The sequence below is a fragment of the Triturus cristatus genome, chromosome 4_1 (genome assembly GCF_964204655.1).
Source record: "Triturus cristatus chromosome 4_1, aTriCri1.1, whole genome shotgun sequence".
In the NCBI taxonomy this organism is placed as follows: Eukaryota; Metazoa; Chordata; class Amphibia; order Caudata; family Salamandridae; genus Triturus; species Triturus cristatus.
The window spans coordinates 1081655109-1081672876 of NC_140585.1; positions in this window are offsets into that span (position 1 = coordinate 1081655109).

The following is a 17768-nucleotide window of genomic DNA, read 5'->3' on the forward strand; positions in this document are numbered from 1 at the left end:
CTCGAAGTTTGGCTTGATACTTCATTCACTTGTTCAGCTTTTGATGAATTTGCTCTTATTACTCTGTATCTCACCCTTTTCACTCGGTTGTTAGGCCAACGATCTCCTCTCACAACCTTTTTTGGCCTCAATTGTTTAACACTCTTCTCTCCAATCGAAGTTCTCTTTCTCAGAACTCGACCTTCTGTTTGTTCATCTTCATCATCTGTTTCAAGTGCCTCTTGTTTCCGTTTCCCAGTAGCTTTTCTTTTCTCCACAAATTTTTTCACCACTGTTTGAGACTTCCCTACTTCTGTCCCTCCTCGGATCTCCGACACGCAATCTTCTTGCTGTCTACTTGTCCCTTCACCTAGCTCCTCATCAATGTTCCCTACACCTCCTCGGGGGTCTTCCGCAATCTGTCCCTCTCTATCTTCTTCTGACCCTGTTTTCTCAAGAATAATTTCAAGTGGTTCTTCATTCTCCTCCTCTTCTGATTCAGGAGTGGGTTCTATGTGTTTTCTCTTTTCTTTTCTTTTACTCCCACTGCTACTTGAAACTTCAGGCTCTGTAACAGAATTCGATTTTCCCTCTGATACTCGCAGTGAATCTCTTGAAGCTCTCTCTGCTTCTTTTCTCACTGATTCCGTATCTTCAGGATCTTCACCATCACTGGAATCTGACTCTTCATAATACTCTTTACCAGTTCCCTCTCTCGGACTTGGAACTCTCAGAGTATGACTTGCATGTACCCAGTGCTTCACTCCAGCACACTTTACTGCAGTCGTTGTAGTCAGAATAACTTGTCTTGGCCTTCCCCACCTTGGAATCAAGCAATTTCTTCTTCTGTGCACCTTAATCCTTACCCAATCACCTGGACTCAGATCATGGGCTTGCTTCTTCTCAAGTGTGGTAGCTTCTTCTCCAATCTGGTGAAACACAGAATGAACTGCGTCAGCCAGGCCTTTACAGTAATCCAAAATCATGTCATCAGTTATTGACACCAACTTATTCACAGGCACGAATGCATGGCGTATAGCACGTCCCATGATTATTTCATGCGGGCTCAAACCAGTAGTTCTATCTGGAGTAGATCTCATTGTCATCAGAACAAGAGGTAATACATCTGGCCATTTCATGCCAGTGGCTAAACACATTTTTCCAATTCTATTCTTGATTGTGCCATTGATCTGCTCAACCACACCAGAAGCCTCTGGTCGGTATGCACAATGTAGCTTCTGCTGTATTTTCAATGCTTCACAAATCAAACCAATGAGTTCATTTTGAAAGTGTCCACCTCTGTCAGACTCAACTGTAACTGGAAACCCGTACCTAGGAATCAACTCCCTTAACAGTAACTTTGCCACTGTTAACCCATCATTTCTTCTAGTCGGGTAAGCTTCCACCCACCTTGAAAACAAACAGACTACCACTAGAACATACCTCAGTCTGTTCACTTGGGGCATTTCAATGAAATCAATCTGCATTCTTGTAAAAGGACCTCCTTCTCTGCCAATTGTCCCTAGACTCACCACTGTCTTTTTCCCAGTGTTAAATTGCTGACAAATTAAACACCTTTGACAGATGCTCTCCGCAATTGTCCTAAACTTTGCATTGTACCAGGTTTGCTTAAAGGACCTTACCATCGCGTCCCTCCCCAGATGTCCCTGACCATGATACATCCTTGCCATTGACGACAAAATTGAGTTTGGCATTACTGGTCTGCCATCTCTGTAGACCCAAACATGGTCTGTTTCTCTTGGAGCACATCCTGCTTTAACCCAATCTTGTTTCTCTTCCTCTCCTGCCTCATCTTGTAACTGCTTTACTTCATCCCACGTTTCTAGGACATTAGTAAACATCACAGAAAGAACAGACATTTCTTCCATCCTACTCCTGTTAATAGATTGGTTTGTTTTAGCGCAATACTGCGCCACATCGTTGGCAAACCTGTTACCAACAGTGATAAAATCATCCCCTGAACCATGTGCGGCACATTTTACAACCGCTAATTCCTTAGGCAGCTGTATCGCCTCAAGCAATTTTCCAATCAACTCAGCATTCTTTATCGGAGTTCCACCCGATGTCAAGAAACCTCTTTGTAGCCACAGTTGGCCAAAGTCATGCACCACTCCAAATCCATACTGACTATCAGTCAACACGGTTGTTCTCAAGTCTTTCCCAATCTCACAAGCTTTTGTCAATGCCACTAATTCAGCAACTTGCGCAGACTTCACTCCTTTCAATGGTGATGCTTCCATGACTTCTGAAACTTTGCACACTGCATATGCTGCACATAGCACACCATTATCATTTCTCAGGCATGATCCATCCACAAACAACACATGGTCATTCTCAGGTAAGGGAATATCCCTTATGTCTGGCCTCGGTTTTGTACAGTACTCAAGCACATCCAAACAATCATGATCATCTTCCATCTTTATACCCACATTTTCAATATCCGGCAAGAGTGTCGCTGGATTCACATTCACACATCTCTCAAGAGTCACATTTGATGCTCCCAGAATCACTTTTTCGTATTTAGTCAGCCGACTATGTGACATATGCTGAGTTCTGCTTCTTGTCAAAAGAATTGCCACATTGTGAGGTACGAATACCCTTACAGGATACCCCATTATGATCCCCTCACTCTGTTCCAGGCTTCTGCATGTCGCAGCTACAGCTTTCAAACAACCTGGTAACCCCACGGCTACAGTGTCAAGTGTCGATGAGAAGTATGCAATAGGCCTTCTCAATTGCCCATGTTTCTGGATTAACACTGAAAGTGCACATACATTTCTCTCACTGCAGTACAGTTCGAATTCTTTTTCGTAGTCAGGCATACCCAAAGCTGGGGCCTCACACATTTTAGTTTTGAGCTCTTCAAATGCTGCCAATTGTTCTGCATCCGGATCTAACGGATCTGTCATTTCACTTTTTGTCAATTTAATCAATGGCTTTGCTATCAGGGAAAAATTAATTATCCACTGACGACAATATCCCACCATACCCAGGAACATTCTCACTTCTCTCTGGGTCTTTGGAGCTTTCATTTCTCTGATTATTCTGATCCTGTCAGTAGTCACTTTTCTCAGACCTTTTTCAATATTATGTCCAAGATAATGCACCTCTTTCTTGCAAAATTGCAATTTGGCTGGAGATACCTTTAACCCTCCATCTGCCAGATGATTCAGTAAAGCTATGGTATCCACTTCACAAGCTTCACGTGTCTTTGATGCCACAAGTAGGTCATCAATATATTGTACTAGCACTGAGCTCTCAGGCATGATCAAACTTTCCAACGATTTCTTCAATAACTGATTGAATATCGAAGGACTCTCCGTAAACCCCTGTGGGATACGACACCATGCTAAAATACGCTGGCCAAACCTAAATGCAAAAATCGGCTGGCTATCATGATGCAATGGAATTGAAAAGAACGCATGACACAAATCAATCACTGTATACCACTCAGCATCATGTGGAATTTGATACAGAATCACTGATGGATTTGGCACAATGGGACAACATGCCACCACAATTTGATTAACTTTTCTCAGATCTTGCACGATCCTGAACTTGCCATTGGGCTTTTTCAGTCCCATTATCAGTGAATTACACGGACTACTCAGTAGTTCTCTCAGAACTCCCTGCTGAATCATTTTCTCAATTATAGGAGTTATCCCTTCAATTATTTCTGGTGTCATTTTGTACTGAGGAATGTTAGGATATGTAATTCCCTCTTTCACTGCAATTTTCACTGGATCTACATTATTCATCAATCCCACATCCTCTCCTGTAAAATCCCAAACTGCTCTTTTCACTGTGTCTCTCAGTACTTGAGGCAAATCCTCCGGATTAAACACAGCAAATGCACCAATTAACTCACTTTCTCTATTTTCTAGAGTCATTCGGTAGAAAGCATCATCATCTGGTGTCTCAAAAGCTATTCCATCTGGTGTACAAAAAATTGTGCAATTCATTTTACACAATAGGTCCCTACCTAACAGGTTCACTGGACTCGTATCACAGACAATAAATCTGTGCATGTCTGAAAATTTCCCTATCTGTACTCTTACTGGTTCAGTAAGACGTGTTCTGATCTGTGTATTGGCTACACCAACTACTTGGATTGCTTCATCCGAGAGAGGAAGATTTCTAACATCTGTTGACCTGACAGTTGATCTTGTTGCACCTGTGTCTACCAAAAAAGTAACACCCTCTTCATTTATTTTCCCATCCACAAATGGTCCTGCCTGGTCTATTTCTAGAGTTGCACCAAGTATGCACTCTTCTTCCTCTCCTCGGCACCGTCAATAATCACCCTCAGACTCACTCCCTTCACTCTTTAACAAGTACTGCTGTACTTTGTTAGTACGTCTCGGTTTGTTTACCTGCTCATCATTGAAGAATCCTGAGTCCTGATTGTACTTTTGTACCCCTCTATTCTGCGGTAAGGGCGGTTTTGGCTCTTGACTCTGCTGCTGTCTCACAACTTTCTGCTGTTGTTGCTGCTGGTTATTCCCATCATTCTGCACCTGTTGATTTAAGGATTTACCCTCATTATTCACTAATGGTGGATTAGGACATTCAGATCTCCAATGTCCCAGCTGGCCACAGTTGTGACAAGGGAACTTTTTTTTGGCTTCCTCAAGACTTCCCCTTCCTTTTCCTGCAAATCTCGGTCTATTTCCTCCATTATTTCCTGGATTATTTGCCTGTTCCACTAACTGTGCTTCCTGTCTTTCTGCAACTTTCACTTGTGCCCACATTGCTTTCTCTTTCAGCTTTCTTTGTTTTGCTTCAATTTCATCACTGAAATATTTTGCATGTCTCAGAATCTCATCTACTTTTTTACTCTGCCAATCCACTGTGTGTTCACGAATTCTCTCACCAATTTCAGGTCTAAGACCATATACAAATCTGTATACAAAATGACTCAAATCCTTGTCACCCAGGTGTTCGTCTCCACTGAATTGTTTAAAAGCCAGTATCAGCCTCTCATAAAAAGCATGAACTGATTCTTTTGCTTCCTGTTGTGTTCGATCTATCTTAACCCAGTCTGTCTCTTTTGGAGGAACTTTACTCTTCAGGTATACCATCACCTGATCATACTTCCTCATCACTTCTGGATCTGGTGCCCCTGTTCTTGAATCTCTTGGATATTCCTCAGTAGGCCAACTCACAACTATTTTACACTCAGTCCACAAGTCTGCTGGAACAATTATATCAAACAGACTATTCAGGTCAACCCACAGCACTTTTGACAATTTCACAAACCTATCTACCTGCCTATACCACTCGACGGGCTTTTCTCTCAATCGAGGGAAATCATTCGTAAATGATAAAATATCCTGTCTGGTCCATGGAACATGTACATATCCTCCTCCAGGTATTTCTCTCATAGGATAATTCTCCACTGGTTTCTCTTTTTCTCTCACTGGAAATGCTGAATAAGTTGTTCTATCCTCAGATTCCTCTCTTTTCTTATATCACCTATCCTTCCACTTTTCAACATCACCCCATCTACGCAGTAATGCCACCATTTCTTTAATCTGTCCTGTTCTACCAGAAGTATTCAAATTCTCAATGTCTTTCTCAGTGAAATCCATCCTGTACGTTTTCTGCAAAGCCTTTACTCTATCAATGTCAACTCCTTGCTCATTTGCTATTGCTCTTAGTCTATCATGAGTATTTCTTGCTCTCCATGTTATGGTCTCCTTGTTTTGGATATTTCTGTTTGGAGCCAGCACTATTGCTACAGCATGAGATCCATCACTTAGCACAAAGGCTGTATCTGAGTGACAGCCAGAAAACAATATTTGAAAGAGAAACTCTCCAAATCAGTTCTGAAAATTCTATAGTGGATTCACATACTCTGAAAATTAGGATTAAAGAGGAACTTTGAAATGATCGACCTGTAGGTCCCAAGAATAGAAGTAATACAATGCCTCTCTTTATTCAATGTTTTATTTCTTGCAATATTTGCAAGAAAGTCAATGACTAAAAATTTCAATGAGTTTCTTTTATTCTGTGTCCTTTATTTCTATATGCCTTTCTCTGATTTTCTGGGGAAAGTTATTCATATTCCAATGACATTCATTCCAAATAAGTGCAGTGTCTTTACTTTACTTGTGGCTTCTCAAGAGAAAGAATACTTCCTCTGATGGCCTGACAATGTACAGAAAATCCAATTGGAATGTGGATCCTCGCACTCCTTGTAAATGAGTAATCTCGATTGAGTTAATTTGGGGTGCCTGGTAAGTAACACCCTCATGGGCAAGAGGGCGAGACGAAAGTAAAAAATGAAAGCGTTATCTCCCGCGGGAGTAACGTCTCTTACTCAGCACTCCTTTGTTTATGTACTTTCAAATAATTGTGCGACAACCGTATGTTGTATGTTTTAAACACTTTCTTTAATTCCAATTATTTGAAAGTACATAAACAAAGGAGTGCTGAGTAAGAGACGTTACTCCTGCGGGAGACAACGCTTTCATTTTTTACTGACAATGTACAGCCCATCAAAGGAAACATCTTTATACTATCTACCATATTTAGTGTAAAACCTGGATGTAAGGGACAAGAAAATAAACATGACTCTGTTCTCCTCCAAGAAAACTCCCAGCATGTGGGACCATTTGTTTATTTCTTTTTCAAATCAAACTCCTGTTTTGGGACTTTGTTTTTGAAAAACAAAAATGTATTTAAAAGTTTCAAGCTGGCCATCATGCCTGACTGTCCTGTCCTTCAAATGTTTCATGTATTGAAAGGAACCACCATGACAGCAGTTCCTGTCAATGTAGAGGGTTGTTCGTAGTGCCAGAGGAAAACTCTAATTTTGCCAGGTGGATATTCCTCAGGATGTCAAAGGTATTGTCCTCCACCATCCTGGAAAAGCTAAGTCTGTCCTTGTAACTCTAAATCAAAGGAGGCTCCAAATAGATTGTCTCTCATAGCCAAAGGGGGATTTTTTGTGACCTCCAGATCTTTGCACTGGATTCCAAATTTGTGTGTGTGAGGTGGGTATGTAGCAAGGGGCAGATTTACTAAGAAGCCATGCAGGGCAACAATACAACTTGCTGCATTGCATTGCGTGACAGGGAGAGAGCAGAAATGAGCCATATCTACTAACATATGACGCATTTCTGCTCTCTCCCTGTGCTGGCAATCTGTGTGCTGCCTAGCACCATACAGACACCCTTGCACCATGGCAGGATTTTTTTGGGGCACGTTCCTTAGAGGCATTTTCCTCTTTCTGTGTGTGCTACAGAATGCAGCAAGCATAGAAAAAGAAAGTAAAGAGGAGCAGTACAACATTACTCCTCGTTGCTCTTCACTTGGGAAGGCGTTCTAGTTTGAAGCAATTGCAGATTTACTCACCTCTGTAATTCTGGGACTGCATCAAAATCCATGGGAACACCTATGCTCCAAGCATGGAAGGCCTTATCAACACAGGTTAACACAAGGCAGTGATTTGCACTGGCTTGCATTACTATGGATTTACTAAGCCACGCAGAGCATTACTATGTGGTTTTGCATGGCTTAATCTATACCATTTAAGTTTTGCATTGTCTTGCATCACCTTGTGTTGCCTTGCATGATGCAAGAGCATTGCAAGCCCTCAGTAAATTAGCCCCTAAGTGTATAGTAGTATGACTGCTTGTGTGGTGACAGTCTTAGTGCCTGGACCAGTGAGGTGCATTTTGCATGACGTGATGGATAGTAGATACAGCTTCCCTACACACTGGGCATTACTATGGACAGAGGATGAAGACCCAGAACTGGAGTGAGGGAGAATGAAGAAAAGGCTACCCAAATTAATGTAAGGGTACTTTGCAATTGCTTTAATTTTGTAAAAATCACATAAATATTAATTGGCTCTATTTTACCGGGATACAATATTTCTATTTCTGGTTTTTGCTCTTAGAAATTATTGTTTTCAGGTGATTTAGTCTGGTTTGTTTAAATTGAAATGAACTAGAATTAATAATTCCAGAATGCTCTTATTTGCTGCAGAAAGAGAGGTGTTCCCAAAACATGAGTCTTTTTGGTAATCCTCTATTTGTCCCTTTAACATTCCCATGTATTTGTGAGTAAGAGCGAGTATATAGCTTTAGAAGAGTAAACAGCTTTAACTAGTTTCTAATCATCTCTATCATTAGTCACATCTGCAGGTAAATGTAAAGGAGTAGGAGCATGTGTGGAACATGATACAGCTCCACAAAGGGCCTCCCAAGTAGCTATGTCTTAGCAAACTGTGTAATGGAGTTGTGGAGGGGCACTCTGGGCCATATCTGTCAGAATATCTTCGAAACATTCAAACAGCTGAGACCTTTAGACCTATAAGTTAGTGCCTGCATCTAAGCCAGTTTTATCACTAAGAGATTCATGTTGCAAAATTACAAGTATATTGACCACAAAAGAACTTATCAGTATGTACAAAACCCTTTTTATGAGTTGGAAATTTCTTTAGACTATTGAAAGGACTTTTGCGATGTTTCTGAATTGCAAATAGAAGGGTCGATGAAAGGGATTTCCTCCCTCCTCTTTCCAATTCAGAATGGAATGTATTGATAGTTTGTGGCTGCAATTGCTGTTGCAAACCATTGTTAAGCTAAAGACGTTGGGGAGGTAACTAATTTGAAAAAAGGGAAAGAGTCCCCTGAGGACAGGATGTTGCCAGCCTCATGGGGAAAAAAGGTTTCCAAAAACTGCTGGCTAAACAGTGCAGAATATCTACTATTTAGACAGTTCCTGGGTAAATAGTGATGTTTTTCTGCTGTTTGCCACTCTGCTGGCCAAACAGTGCAGAATGTCTACTGTTTAGCCAGTGGCTGGGTAAATAGTTAGGTTTTCTACTGTTTGCACGCCCACCAGACAATCAGTCCAGAATCTCTACTACTTAGCCAGCAACTAGGTAAATACTGAAGGTTTTCTCCCATTTGCACAGGTGTTGGCCAAACAGTGAAGAATCTCTATTATTTAGCCAGCAGCTAGTTATATAGTGAAGTTTCTCTGCTATTTTCAAGGCTGCTGGCTAAATAGTAAAGATTCCTGCAATTTAGTCAGTGGCTGGGTAAATAGAAGAAGAAAATCACTGTTTAGCCGGCGGCTGGGTTAATAGCCACTACCAAAAAAAGTCCCTTGAGTGCAGGAAGTATTTTTGGTATTTGGAGTAAAGGGCACTGTATATTCTCAGCTCTAGTCTACAAGCAATTTCAGGATGCATTAATGACATTATCCCTCTTCATTACATAAAGTGGACAATATCTTGTGGTAATAAAGGTGCCACACTTGTAAATTTGTTTGCACATTTTTACTGTCATTTCTTCCTGTTGGTTACAACTCACAGTATTTTTGTGTCACTTAGAATGTGTGTTGGGGACAAAAATGTATGATAATTGGGTGCCACATAATTCAGCCCTTCTGTGGGGCACAGAATGACATTATGTTATGTCACTGCTGCCATTTCTAGGAGCCCAAACATTTTGGACTCTGCATGCACATTCACCGATTCCTGTTAATATTTGTAAATGTTATTCATTGCACCTAAGAATAGTTTATTGTATGCACATATAAATTCTCACTCACAGATAACTGATTCCAAGACATGTATTTCAATTTTGTCAATGTGCTGCAGGGCAGAAAATGTCAACGGAACAACTGAGGCAAATCAAGCCTTGCTTCTCCATGCTCTGTTATTTATGTCATTGCTATTTCTCAAATTCGGAGCTGCTGGATTCGTTATCACAGCTATGTCAGTACAAAATAGGGCTGCTTTATCAGCTCTCTCTGAAAAGTCAGTCCAAAACAGAATTCATGGTCAATTCAACAGTCTTCCTGGTCAGTTTAGTATTTACTTTCTTTTTTATTTTAATAATGTTCTTAGCAGCCAGGTTAGGACTGGGACACACAATAGTACCCAGCACCAAAATAAAAGTTGCCCCATTAGTGAATTAGAAAACTGAAAAGTTGCACCTTGTTTGCAAATTGGGAAAGTTTGAACTTGTGAAAACATATTATATAAGTGTATGGAAGGATATGGAAGACTGTATGGATTTGAGCTTGCTGTACGCAATGTTTATGTTAATATAAGGGAAACTAACAGTAAAAAGCATCTCAGCAGACAATATAACTGGCCAAGAAGCAACCAGAGAAATGACCCACATACAAACCTGTGAGACCAGCACATTAGGTGCTGCCTGATTGCCATACAGGCCGGTCTGACCCTGCCAGCAGTACTAACTTTAATACAATCAAAATGGCTGCCCATAATAAAGCAAACATCCTGCATTTCACTGTTTCAGTAAATTGAAATGACTCTGTGTAGTCTGGCACTGTGTAAATATTCACTCATTCATTCACCAAATACACACTCTAAATACCTAATGGGAAAATATTTAGAAGCTGGCAAAATGGAGCTAAAAGAACTTGTTAATTAGAACAACTCCTCCCTCATTGATAAGGAAGTGGCTATTTACCCGGATGCTGGCCAAATAGTACATAATCCTTGCTGTTTTGCTGGCTAGATGCTAAATATTAAATATGAAGTACATGTTGACAGGTGGCTGGATAAATATTGTGAAGGAGGTATTCATTTAGCCGGCCACTAAGAAAAAGGGACAGCATGCAATGGTAGGGTGGTAGCCATCTTGTGATGGGGATGGAACATGTGTGAGTATACAAACATACAATAATTTGCACAAAGGTACGTGACTGAGTTAATTACTGATAAAAAAACAATAAAATCATATTTTATTAAACACATTTATGTGATTTTAATATTCAGATAAGGCATGTAGGAATCAAACTTATATTTCAGGAGCTCCAGGATATGGCTCACAGATATTTTGTACCGAACTCTAGGAGTGTTTTGCTGTCTGCAAAGAATAAGGAGTATGGTTTTAAAACATTTTACATAAAAGTTGTATTTTCTCATGAGAATAGATTGTTTTTTAATAATCATGATTCTCCTTTTCATGATATTTTAGGGCTAGGCTCTTTTTGGGCTTCTTATGGAAGGTCTTGTGCTAGCTATAAGATTTCTTTTGAGGGGGTACTTGCTTTACAACACAGCCGTAGTCAAAAAGCAGCTACATAGCAGCAGTCGATAAGCAGCAGCAACCATAGAATGCAGTTTAGTGGTATCTGGGCCCAACAGGGAGGGACACATAGAATATGCAGTTGATTCTTGCAGGAGGTAAAGTCAGTAATGGGGCTTCTATGCAATGAGGAAGTGAATACAGAAGACAGGAAATATGCGTATTGGTCCCATGTCATGAGTTGTCCCTTCAGCCACACTTACATTTTAGTCACCTGCACAAAGTATCTTGAGAATAGTTGTTTTGGTTTAAACTTGCTAAGCAGTATTTTAAATGGGCAGGGTCCTGTCTCTACTGAAATCTAATTTATGTCCTATAAAGTGTTGTCTCAGCAAAATAAATCTTTAAGCTAAAAAGGTTTTATTCTGGATGAAAGGATAGGAGTCTGTACCTGATTAAATCCATTGTGAAGGGGATCTGGGGAAGGAAAGAGTAGAACAAGTGGGATAACAGAAGCCAGAAGTGGGAGCACCAGGAGGGCTAAGATGAACAGAGCCACACACACCATGAAAAGAGAAACCAGGCCTGATGAGACCTAATCTATGAGCACCTGGGTTACTAGTGACAGAGGGGACCAGGAACAAATAGACAATCAAGAACAGGACAAGGAAGAACAGGACTATGGGGATCTGTACCAGAGTGAGAAGGGCCAGGAGGGGGATCTCATCCAGTGGTCAAGGACCCAAACTAACAGAGACACCAGGGGTAGAAGAAATAGATGGCCAAAGATGATAATGACGAGGAGGGCTAGTAGGGCCTTTGAGCACCACCCATGACCTGAGGAATAGAGACGACTAGAGCCAGGAGTAGCAGACTCCGGTAAACAAACCAAAGAGGACCATAACCTGGGACAAATGGAAAGAAAGCCCAGAGACAGGAGGGCCAACACCACAGAGATTAGCTCAAGGAAGACCAAGGAGCCAGAAGCAAATGGACTAGTACAGGAGGACTACAAACAGAAAGGACCTGGGCTAGCAGCACCTGGAGGCCTTAGATTAGAATCACCAGGCGGATATAAAGGACAGGGCAGTCTAGGCCCAGTGGGATCAGGATCAGAAGGTCCATAGAGGAATCCATACCAGGATAGCAAGAACCACATGAACAAGGGTGACCTGCAATATGGGAACTAAGGGAACAATGTCAGAGGATGAGGAAGACCATACCCAGGAGGGCCACTACTAAGAGGAGCATGATAGAGGGGACCAGGGTTAGAGTGACTACATAAAGGTAAAACAGACAAACCAGGAGAGCAGGAAGGCTAATAGGAGTAGGATAGGGAAGGAGGTCCGGGGGACTGGGAGAGCTGGGGTAACCAAGGCCAGAAGGACCAGCACCAGAAGGCCCAATACATGAGGACTAAACAAAGCCGTATCAGAACTAAGACCAGGACTACACGGACCTCGAGAACGAGCAGCAGATTCATTAAGAACAGGAGAACCAAGGGAATAGAAAAATCATGGGAGCTGAACCAAGAGGACTGATGGATGAGAAATAAGGAGAGGTGTGTGAAAAGGTCCAGGACTGAGAGACACTACAAATTGGCATATAGGATACAGAGGACTAGGTGCAGGAGTACATGAGAATGACAACTAGACAGACCAGGAAGTACATTTTCAATAAGTTCTAAGGCTAGCATACAGAACTATGAAGGATGGGGGATCAGGACCAGATTAAAGAGAGCTACGAAGATCAGAACCTGCAGGGCAATGTCAAGTAGTGCTTGGAAAACAATATAAGCATGACTAGGACTGGGAAGACCAAGAGAACTAGTAACAAGGACACCGAACATGTCAGAGCAAGGAGGACAAGTGGAACTAAAAGGATCAAGACTAGGAGGCCATAAACAGGGCTAAGAGGGCCATAAAGATTAGGGCCTAAGCAACTACAGCTTGGATTACCAAGTGAGGCAAAGCAAGGAGACTGGTTAGTGGTGGCGAGGAGGACCAGGACTGAAATGACCATGGAGGTCCCATAATGGAGAACCAGGATCCAGAGGTCCAGGATCAATGGCTACAGTACCAGTAGGGCTAGAAACAGGAAAGCCAGGCAAATGAGCAACAGAATGGATAGGCTCAGGAGAACCAGATAAAGGAGGACCATTATGAGTTTCTGGAGAAGTACAATGACAAGGAGCAGGAAGGCTAGGGCCAGAAGGATCAGGACCACATCCAGGAAAACCAGATTGAGGCCAATTGGACCAGGGGGGCAGAATAAGCAGAACATATGCAGGAGTCAGTAACAAAAAAACAGAGGGACCAGAGTCAAGAGGACCAGTACTAAGCAAGGGGCATTGAAAGGATTGGCACCAAGAGGAGCAGGAACCGTCCTAGGAGTGCCAGGGGGACCATGACCAAATGCCCAGAGTACCAAGTGAAGCAGAAAGACCAGGAACTGGGGTAGCAGGATCAGGGTTGAGGAAGATAATGTAGATCAGAATAGCCAGAGCCAGGAGAATTTAGGGTACGGAATCTGAATGTTCAGGACACCAGGACTAAAATGACAAGGCTCTGAAGGACCCAAACAAAGAGAACTAGCCCCAAGAGGGCCCAGACTAGTGGGTGCAGTGAGGGCCATGAAGACAAGCCAATGGTTCAGGAGGGCAAAGATGATCCAAACCAGTAGGGCAAGTGCTCAGAGGGCAGGACCTAATAGGGCCAGGACACAATAGGCCAGGTAGACCGAGTGGACCAGTAGGAATTGATGTAGTAGGAATCAGATAAGCAAGATGAGAAGGATCAGAAGAACCAGGGCAAATGCACGAGGGGGCCTGAAAGGACCAGACTAAGAGAATTAAGCATGCAAAGATCCAAACAAGGAGGACCAGAAACAAAAGGATCAGGTTTAGTCGGCACAAAACCAGGAAGGGAACACTGACTATGAGGACCAGAAATAGGACGACCGTTGCTAGGCAAACCAGACTGAGAGTGAGAAAGGCTAGGAGAACAGGACCTGAATAATCAAAAGAAGAGGGCCAGGCCAGCAGAGCCAGCCGGACATGAAACAAGAGGACCAGGGAAAGGAGGACCAGTCGGACTACAACTAAGAAGAAAAGGAAGCACAAGTCACAGAGGCCCAAGGGTGTCAGGCCCTGCCATCCCAGAATAAACAGGGCCAGGATGAGGAGGGCCATAACAAGGTAGACCAGGATGTCAGAAGCCATGATGTCCAAGCTGGGTGGCTAAGAACTAGATGACCTAAATAAGGAGGATCAGGACAAAGTGGAAATGTTCATCCAGGAAGACAACAAGCAGGAGGACCAGAGCCAAGTATCATGATATACTGGAGGAGGACCTGGAGAGAACTAGTCAGGTCAGGAACAGGTGGACTGTGGCCATTAACACCACTGTCTGGCTGGGGGAGGATTAGGTGGATTTGAAGGATCAGAATAAGTAGGACCAAGAACAGGGCTAGGAGGATCACAGAGGTCAGAACCAAAGGGACCTGGATGTGAAGTTTCAAGTTGAACAGGAGGACTAGGGACTGGGGTAATAGGACCAGGTTGGTGAGGATCAGGGAAACCAGGACAGCCGAGCCACTGGGACCGTACCAGGACCAAAATGACCAGGCCCAGTCCAAGAGGACCTAATAAGTTTTACCAGGACCAGATAGGGTTAGAGAAACTCAGGTGACTGAAGAAGAATTGTTAATTAATAACAAAGGGGTCAAAGGACTATGGCAACCAGCAACGGCGAGCTTAACATCATAAGAGGGCTCTGATGAGCAGAGGAGGGGGTAATGGAGGCTCCAAATACATCATATTAGGTGTCCCAAAGAGGGATTGTATGTGATTCCCAGATCTTTGTACTGACATTCCATGTGTAGCCATGCCCAGTAGGTATTTACAAGTCAGTAGTAGTAAAACCTTTTGTGTGATTGTGATGAAAGTCTAGATGCATGGACCAGTCGAATGCATATTGTATGAAGTGATGGAGAGTAAATACGGCTTTCCTACACAGTGGGCATGTATTGACTGCATCCCCGTAAATGGAAGGTTGAGACTCAGAGCTGAGGTGAGGGAGAATGGAGAATGGAGGAAAGGATACCCCAAAAAATTATGTAAGGGCCTTTTTAGCAAAGGCCTGCTGATTAGTTCTTCCTGAGTGACGACATAGTGTAGATGGAAAGGGGTGGGACATATGTTTTTCTTGTTAAAGGTGTCAAAGTTTCTAATCAAGGCTGGCCTTTTGTCTGTGCCTGATGACTGCTCAGAAAGCCAGATGCTTCATTGTGTCCTTGTTTTGGATACTTGTTTTAGCTACTGCTCTGATGACCATCACATGGCACCCAGGCTTCTGAGTTACAGTCAGAAAATGATAATTGAAAGAGAATCACACCAAATCAGTTCTGAAACATCAATAGTTACTCTATATCCCCTGTCTTGAAAATTAGTATTAAAGTGAAACTGTTAAATGATTGATCTGTAGGTCGCAAGAATGTAGGTAACAAAATGTCTCTGTTTATTCAGTGTGTTATTTCATTCAATTTTTTTAAATAAAATCAATTAATAAAAATCATTGTGAGTTTCTGTTCTGTGTCTTTGATGCCTGTATGTCTTCTCTGATTTACTGGGAAAATGTATTCATATTCCAATGACATTCGGTTCAATTAATTGTAGTCTCATTTCTTTACTTTTAGCTCCTCGACAGAATACTTCCTCTGATGGCTCAAAAGAGTACGGGCTGTCGAAGGAAGGACTTTATACTGTCTGCTAAATTCAGAGTAAATACTGCCTGTTATGGACAGGAATAAAAATAATGACCCCGTAAAACTAGGAGAAAACTTCCAGCATGTGGGACCATTCACTTTTTTGTGTTTCAAAAGCAAAAGTCCTGCTTTGGAAGCTTTTAAAAACAAAATAATTTTGAAACATTTCCTGGCCAGCCATCATATTTGACAGTACTGGCATTCAATCAATTCATGCATAGACAGGAACAGACATGATAGGAGTTCCTGTCAATTTAGAGAGTTGTCCATAGGGCTAGTGGACAACTCTAAATTTGGCATATATAGATCCCTCATGATGGCAGAAATGTTGTTATCTGGTATCCACATGAAGTTAACCCCATCTTTGAAACTCCAAATCAGGCCATAGTTTTTCTTCCTTCCACTGCGAAATTGAAACTAATCCTCTCAGTTATACTGTGTTGGTACCTTCATTAGGAGCCCTAATCAATTGTTTAAATTTTGATTAAAATCCCTCTAAATATCATATTGCTCTATGTCGCTGAAGTGCAATATTTCCAGTTGTATTTTTTAGTTGTATAAATCGTTGTTTTCAGTTGTTTTAGTCTGATTTGTTTAATTGAACTGATCCAGAATTAATAATTTCAGAATGCACTGATTTACTGCATAAAAAGGTAGCCTTTTTGTAATTCTACATCTGGCCCTGGTACATTCCCATTGCTTTATGTGTAAGAGTGAGGCTATGGCTTTAGAACAGTAAACAGCTTAAATTAGTCTTGCAAAGATTCTCATCATCTTTATCAGTAGACACATCTGCATTATCATAAGTCACTGCTGCAGGTAAACGTAGAGTACAAGGTAGCTCCATAAAGAGCCTCCCAAGTTGCAATGTCTATAGTATAATGGAGTGACATTCTAAGCCACGTCTGTCAAAATAACTTGGAAACATTCAAACATTTAGGACCTATGGAAGTATAAGTTAGTGCCTACAGCTTATCCAGTTTTTGCACTAAGGGCCTCATATCACAAAATCTCAGGGTTTGTGAACACAAAAATCAATTTACAAAACTCTTTTTATAAGTTAGAAATTCTTTTGACCAGAAAATAACTTTTGCAATCGTTTTTGAATTGCAAGTAGGAGGGTTCATGAAAGTGGCTTCCTCCCTCCCATTCTCCATTAGGAAAGAAATGTATCAAAGTTTGTGACTGCAATTGCTGTTGCAAACCATTTATGAGCTAATGACCCCTAGAGTTGAGGTGGTACCTGATTTGCAAAGGGGAAGGGTTCTCCCTAGGACGTCTTTCTCCTTGAAAATCCCGTTGGCAGCCTCAGAGATAAGAAGTTTTCCAAATCTGAAAACAGTTTTTGTTTCCAGCATTGATTCCTTTAACAAACATAGGCTGCTTTGAAAAAAAAACGTTTTCCATTTTAGCATGCAGTCATAGAGATTATGGCATGCTGTCCCTTGCAGATCACCATTTCTGTGATTACATCGAACAACAGAGGGTCGCAAATTGGCACTTGCCTAATGAATATTAATTAGGCAGGTCATTCTGCAACCCCCTGCAATTCAGTATTTTGTGAACTGACCAAACACTACATATGTTGGTTTTCACAATACAATTAGATTAACAAAACGTATGTGTGAAATTTGTGAAGACGTTTTTCAAAAGTAATACATCGGGACCCTACTTTTCATAAGGAGATAGATGTCAATTGTGTTCACTCCTTGTTTGCTGTTCTATCTGGTTAAGTAAAGTACCAGTTGAAATCTGCATTATGCGTAATAAAACAACATTTACGCTGTTTAAATAGCAGCCTGGAAAATAGTAAAGTTCCTCTGCTATTTCCATTACTGCTGGCCAAGTTGTAGACACTGTCTACTATTTAGCCAGCCACAGAGGAAAATAATGACATTTCTATTCATTTTATTTGTCAGGCCATCGGTAATACAATGCATATTTTCTGCTATTTAACCAGCTGCCTGGTAAATATTGAAATTT